The sequence below is a fragment of the Gossypium arboreum genome, chromosome 6, assembly GCF_025698485.1.
Source record: "Gossypium arboreum isolate Shixiya-1 chromosome 6, ASM2569848v2, whole genome shotgun sequence".
Lineage (NCBI taxonomy): Eukaryota > Viridiplantae > Streptophyta > Magnoliopsida > Malvales > Malvaceae > Gossypium > Gossypium arboreum.
The window spans coordinates 112,837,320-112,845,574 of NC_069075.1; positions in this window are offsets into that span (position 1 = coordinate 112,837,320).

Sequence of the window (8,255 nt, forward strand, 5' to 3'; positions counted from 1 at the left end):
TCTATAAAATTGAAATTCACAATAATATCATATTTAACTTGTAAATATTAAATCATAATATTTATGGACTCAATCGTTAGAATTGTGATCCCGAAACTACTATTTCCGACACAACTAAAAAATGAGTTGTTACATAATTGATGCCTAAATGTTGTGAGAACCATTTTTATTTCAACTATCGTACTAGAAGCATATTATTGGAACATACCTAACCACTTAAGCAAATCATAATAGGATGTATCCCAATGTCCTAATAGCCATGCAATTGCCTTTTGTTTTGCCTTTCATGTTTCTTGTATGAGATGAAAAACTAATAATTGGACTAGATCTTGACCATCAAAATTGATATGGATATCACATTATTTGTTTAAACCAACCCAATGATACACTTGTATATTAAGTTGAAGTCTAACTTTAAATGATCATGTAATCAATTTGCAATAGTTTAGTATGCAAACCATTATATTTAGGGGTTTCCTAAATATCTTCTTATGCATATAGGATGCCCAAATCAACCAGTTGTAGTTGTTGCTGAATTTTGTTCATTTGCCCATATAAACGGTTGATGTTGATTTAGCAACTTTGTAATCCATTGACTTTATTATTGTAATCTTTTTTTTAATAACCTCTTATGATTGAAATTGTTGACAAACAAAAAGCTCACTAGTGTCTTCAAACAAAGGAAAATTCAAATATTGCATTTGTTAGCATATTTTGGAAATTTATGCATACAAATCGTATCAATATTGGTGGTTCAATAACAACTTGGTGGGTTATATGTATAAAGGTTGTAACTCAAAGGGACAACACTTATTATAATGTCTTTCACATTTGAATCAATGTCATCTTCAACTTTAGCTTCAACTTTAGCTTAGATTTTGATTCAAGTTCAATAAAATCTACAAGGTGATTATCGTGATATTATAGATCCTTGAATGCATTAAATGCGAATTGCATTCTATTAGAGATAGTGGGCTCAAATTCATTTTGAACATTTCTTACTAGAGAATGTCTTTTACCAAAGATTGTAGCCATCTCAAAATGATATATACACTTAATAGTGTTGCATCCACCATCATTTGGTACAACTTTTGAATTGCATGCATTGTTGTGTTTTGGGTATTAACCTCAGGAAATGTTGAGGTTGACCGAATCTCAGGATGATATATTACCATTAGGTTCGTCAGGTTCGTCAATGCACTTAGATAATAGAAAAAATCCATGTCCATCATGAACTTCTTCGAGCTTTGCTGACAACTCAATTGTAAACTCACTACTTTACTAGTGTCTGAACACTATCATAACATCTTCATTATCATTAAGATCCACTACATAATATTGAGCACCTCTTCTACTTGAACTCAAAAATTTATACTTTAGATCGAATATCCTTTTAGTATTAACAACCTAGATTTTCCTAAGAATTCTCCTTGCCATGTCTTTTAAGATGACTCAATTCCTAAATGGATGTTAAGATTTCAATCTCAATCGAGGTAATTAATCCATTCAAGTGGATTAATCCACTAAATTTATAACACCCCTAGCCTGTCTCAGTTGCTAGGACTGAGCTACAATACAAAACGAAATAGTTGTAAACCTTTGTCTGATAAATCAAGTCAAAAATAATTATCCATCATAATATAAGTCATTTAGAACAAATTTAAACCTTTCCTGAACCTAATACAAGCTCTTGTGAGCTCTAAAGTTGGTCAGGAATTGAACAATAACTAATCCATAAAGATTTCAAAAATTCATGACGATGTCAGGATAAGACTTTTCCCATGTCGTGATGTTTCCAAACAATATGTTACGTCACGATGTTGAACCACTTGACATCGAGACGTCACAAGCTATTGGCCAACATTGCAGGAAAAGGGAAACAACATCGGGACAAGGAATCTGTTTAGAGCAAAACAACTAGGCCATTTATAGTCATTTTGAACTATCATCCAAAACACTTAAAGGAGGAACTTAACATAACCTATACCTGCACAAGTCATGTCAATTTCATATCAATTACATACCATTTGAACACCATTCTAACATATGAACCAATATGCCACATTTGGCACCAATTTAAATCAAAACTATTATATAACCTTTCAAGCCATTCAACATTCACTTTCTCAAGTCAATTCATGCTCAATTTATATCCAACATTAAGAACCAAACAAACATAACACATTAGGTTCTCTAATATGCATACATATATCATTGCCTTTTAGACATAAGTTCAATTCAAATAGGTTTCAAATAAAACAAACATTATAATATACTAAGACACTCTTAAGTACATGCCACATATAACTAAACTCAAAACAATCGAAAGGCTACCAAAACGGGAAATGAATAGCATGAGCTCCAAAGTGAGTCGAACGTCACGCTTCGCAGTCAGCAGTTTATAAATAAGTGAAATCAACAGTAAGTATCACAAGTACATAGTAAGTCCATACGAAATTTAACTTAACTTACCTAAGTGTTATAACATTTGATCAATAGGAATTCAATGATTCACAACATGGTAATACTTTGTCATCTTTAAACCTATTTGTACAATTTGACAAAACCATCATCAAATTAACATATTCGTACCATAACCTTAAAGTGTTCTGATCATATACATATACCAAATAGTACTGTACCATTCCAACTTATACGATATTACAACCATGTCAACTAGGTTTCTTATTAGTCTTTCCAACCATTTATTTATCAGCTTGTTAATATCTTTGCCCAGAGAACTATAGTAAATTAATTTTGGATACTCAAAACTAGATTGCTCACATAAGTTGTGACATATAATTTGCTCACACAAGCTGTAGGTCAGGATTTTTGATATAAGTGTTATTCGACGCTGCTCACACAAGCTGTAGAGAATTCACAACATATGCTAGACCTCAAAAATCGATAACTAAGTCCCTAACCAGCACCCGATTTATATCACTTTGGGTCTGCTCTTACAAGCTGTAGGTAGATTGTTATGCTAGCTCTATTCGATGCTGCTTGCACAAGCTGTAGAGAATCCGCAACGTATGTCAGATCTCAGCCATCGATAAAGTAGTCTCTGACTAGCACTTAATTCCTTTAAAATAGTAACAGTTTGCTATTTGTATCGTAGTATTTTTTAATTTCTCATGGGCATTGTTTTGTATTCATACATTTTAATCTCTCTAAAATCATCATTTATACATTTTTTCTACCATATATACATTTCATAATCATCTATTAACACGTATTTATTCCAAAGCATCTTATATTCCACACTTTACAATTTAATCCATTTGGTCTAAAACTTAACATTTGTACAACAACTCAACTAACAAACAAGACATTATAACACTTAAATAACTAAAATTAACATAATAAGGGCCATATGAACTTACTTGGTAAAAACTGCAACTAACCAGACATCATGGACTAATCTGCAATTTTTCCTTTTCCACAAATATCCTCCGATTGGTTTAAATCCCGATCTAAATCACAATTTAATTTAATTATCAATTCCAAACATCACTTAACAACATACTATAAATATATATCAGTTCAATTTCATTTATCGAATATTCCCTCAATTTTTTCATTTTATTCAATTTACTCTCTAAACCAAATTTGTCATAACTGTAACACCCCGTACCCGAGACCGTTGCCGGAGTTGGACACGAAGGGTTCACAGACTAAATTCACTGATTGAGCATTTACCGATTAACTTTCACAGTCCATTTTAACATTCCCAGACAAGCTGCCTAACTGCATCACTGTCACCTTAAAAATTATATCTTGAGTTCCAGAACTGGAAACCAGTTCCGTAAATTTTTCATGAAACTAGACTCATAATTCCATCTACACATTTTTTCTAGAATTTTGGTCAAGCCAATTAGTACAGTTTATTAGTTAAAGTCACCCCTGTTTCAGGGTTCGACTACACTGACCTTTGCAATTACGACTTGGATATCTTCCTGTACAGGGCTCCAACACTTATGCCGTTTGTTTCTAAAGAAATTTGACTCACAAGGAATCTGTAAATATAGAGAATAAATTCTAATTCTCTCTGGTTAATTTATAGTGAATTTTCAAAGTCGGAACAGGGGATCCAGAAACCGTTCTGGCCCTGTTTCATGAGAACTTGAATATCTCAACAAAATCCGATTCATATGGCTGTTTCGTTTCTTCCATATGAAAGTAGGTTCATCAAGGTTCAATTACATAATTTATTCACTATTTTATTCCATTCCTACTATTTTTAGTGATTTTCACATCCACATCACTGCTGCTGCCAGCATCTATTTTAAGGGTAAACTTTACCTATTCCATGATCCTCCATGGATCAACTAAGGTTTATCATACATATACCAAAAGTGATCATGCATAACCATTCCCATGGCTAACCGTTACCAACATTTCCATGCCTCTCGACGGGCAACTTACCAAATGATTATAATGCTACGATCAAGGTATACTTAAGCCATTTTCACATGGCTATCCAAATTTACACAAAACCGAAAGGTACATGACCTACAACAAAAGGTAGTCCTATACATTGACCAAAATATCCTCTCACTACTAGTCTATTCTATACATGCCATAAGATATTCCAAAACGTAGCAGTACCAAACAAGTGGATGGTGATAGTGTGACTAGTTCTTGACGATCCCCGAGCACAGTAGCTTCGCAATAAGACCTATAAGACAGAGGAAGCAGAATAAGCGAGTAAGCATTACAATGCTTAGTAAGTTTTAAGCAGTGTCAACAGATAACAATCAAATTATAACGTAGTTGTTCGTAATTTCATTTCACTCTTCCTTCGGGCATACCATCCCTTTACCGAATATGCACATCTCATCATATACAATAGGCGATAAACTCTCACATAAAAGTGAGCTCATGTGACATAGATATATCGTATGATTTCACATAACCTCTCACACTAATCCGATGTCACATAATCATAGGAATAGTCCCATAGATTGCTCTCGTATGCATCATATATAAACTCGGAGTACATACTGTTTAACCTTTTGCATTGAATATATTTATAAGCAATTCTTATTACGAAGTCTTACCGGACATAATCTCCACACGTAGTCATCGGGTCTTACCGGACATAATCTCCACACGTAGTCATCGGGTCTCACCGGAATATATTTCAAGTTTCATGTACATTTAATCGCAGGTTACAACATTCTCATTAGCCATTCGGCTTTACCACATATTCATATCTCATCGCATTTCACATTCGCCATTCGGCTTTACGACATATACACATCTCATATATATTTCACATTAGCCATTCGGCTTTACCACATATACATATCACACATGTATTTCACATTATCCATTCGGCTTTACCACATATACATATCACACATGTATTTCACATTAGCCATTCGGCTTTACCACATATACATATCACACATGTATTTCACATTAGCCATTCGGCTTTACCACATATATACACTTTCACATTCATCACATCGGCCATTAGGCCTTATCACATATATACACTTTCACATTCATCACATCGGCCATTAGGCCTTATCACATATATACACTTTCACATTCATCACATCGGCCATTAGGCCTTATCACATATATACACTACGAGCTGTTTTTCCTGAGCAATTGTCACTAAATTATTTATAACCGAGCTACAAGGCTCGAATCACTTGCCGTTAATTTTCCCTGAATATAGACTCGTACATCTTCCATTGATAAATTTTTCAGAATTTTAGGTTTGGCCAATCAATACCAGATTTTTCTTAAAGTTTCCCTGTTTCCTTTGTTTGACTAACTGACCAGTCTTCACTATGAATCAAAATTCTCATTGTACAGAATTCAAAGTATGTTCCATTTGATTTCATTTGAAACGACTCATTAAGGAGTCTAAGCATATAAATTTTATCTTGTAACCATTTTTGTACAAATTATAGTGATTTTCTTAAAAGCGAGCAGGGGATTTGAGTCATTCGACCTGTCCCACACAACTTTAAATATCTCTTTATAGGAAATTTCTTTGCTTCCACGGTCTCTTTTATAGGAAACTAGACCAACTAAGCTTTGATTACATATTTTATTCAGCCCATAATTCCACACAAAAATTTATAGTGATTTTCTAAAATCACATTACTCTTGCTGTCCAAGCAAATTATTACAATTTGCTCTTAAATTTCCAAGTCCAAACACATATGAACTTACCATTTGGGTTTAAGACATATCATGACCACATCATATCTTATTAAATCAACTCATTATGTCCTATTATGGTTGAATTTACTCAACGTTTAATCGCTTAAAACTTACCTCGAAGTGGTCGACGACTAGATATCCACGGCTATTCGTTTATTTTCTCTTTTCTCCTATCCGACTTGATCCTCTTTGCTCTTAAGCTTGATTCAACAATAGATTTTATTAAATAACTTATCAATTCAGCTATTCGATTTAATACATGCATACCATACAATTAAGTACAATTGATGTTATTAACTCGACGTTAAACATCATACATATGCTCTACTTATGTACCGATTTAACATAATACTAGCTTAATACCATGCATAATCGGATTTATTTAACATTTTGACCGAAATCCTCAATTGGCTAACATAGCTTTAATATTTCAATATAACCACGTATACATAAAAGGCAATTTAGAACACTTAACCCTTATACTCAATAATGAAACCAAACCATATACCTAATTATTAAACACATCACCTCCAAATGCATGTATTAACTAACATATATCCAATCCACATGCCAAGTTACCATGAATAAATTAAACTTACATATATGTAACATAGCCGAATATTTCCTTAACATAAAGGCACTTAGTGACATTTTAGAAAAAGTAGAATAACCATTCCCATAAGTATATTTTCATGCCAAGACCGTACCTAAATCACCAACATTTTAACTCCCAACTACTTAGACTTAACCTTCAACACTTTAATTTTCCACAACCTACTCTTCAAGGCTTCAAATATAAACTAATTAACATTTATACTCTTATGCGAATACACATATACTTATAATAAGCGCATATGACATCTTCTTCAAGACACATTCGCCATGGCATACTTTCCTTGTAAAACCCAATTGATCAATCCACCATAACCAAACTTAACTCATACAAAACCTATCTTCAAACCATAAAATAGGTAGAATTGAAACAAATCATCCAAATGGTGCATAAGTTTTTCCAAGAATGACATTGAACTTACCTTACTTTAGCTATCCACCTTAGCCGAACCTTCTTCCCCAAAGACTTTTCTTCCTCTCCTTTCCCTAGTTACGGCAATGGAGGAGAATACATAGGCTAACCCCTTTTTTTTTTCCACTAACTAGTATTTTATCAACCTTATTCATTATTTCTTTTGTTTTATATAAAATATTAACATATAATATATTTTGATCCATAACATGGCGGCCACTATCATGAAAAATGGGGACTTTGACATGCAAGTCCCCATATTTAATCCATGCAACAATTTGGCCATTTTAAAATTAACCAACACATTTTCAATGTTTCTCACATAAGCCCTTTTGATTAAATTCGCATTCAATTGACAAAATCAAAGCATCAAAATTTCACACACAAATTGTAACATAATATAGACATGAAATATAACAATCAATTACCGGTGTGACTCGGTTTTGTGGTCTCGAAACCACTTCCTGACTAGAGTCAAATTAGGGATGTCACAACTCTCCCCCTCTTTAGGGATTTTCGTCCTGAAAATCTTACTAGCGACTAGGTTAGGATAACGTCCTCTTATTGCATCATGTCCATATAAACATTAACTCATCGATAGCAATTGTAATTCATTATTGATTTCGCATCGATCTATAAAATCATTTTCTTATCTTAAAACAAATACATAAACATTTCTACAAGTATGCACATATATCTCATTTTCTTGATTTCATAAGCAATAATCACTTAATTTAATTCACAATGCATTTCAAACACATATTAAGCACAATTTTAACATGTATAATTCACATCATCAACCCACATATTCATTCATGTATAAGCTCTAACCTGACCGAAAGTACACACATACTCAAACACCCCAATAAATATCCTTTATAACTCCATCGTATCTCAATATTCAACTTAACTTATTTCCAAGAAAATTCAACTTCCACACACGAACATTTAATTCATTCAGCACATTCAATCACCATTAATGCTACCCAGATACAAATCGATTAGGCATAAAGCCTCGTATAGTACATCGGCATGGGATTTATGTTAG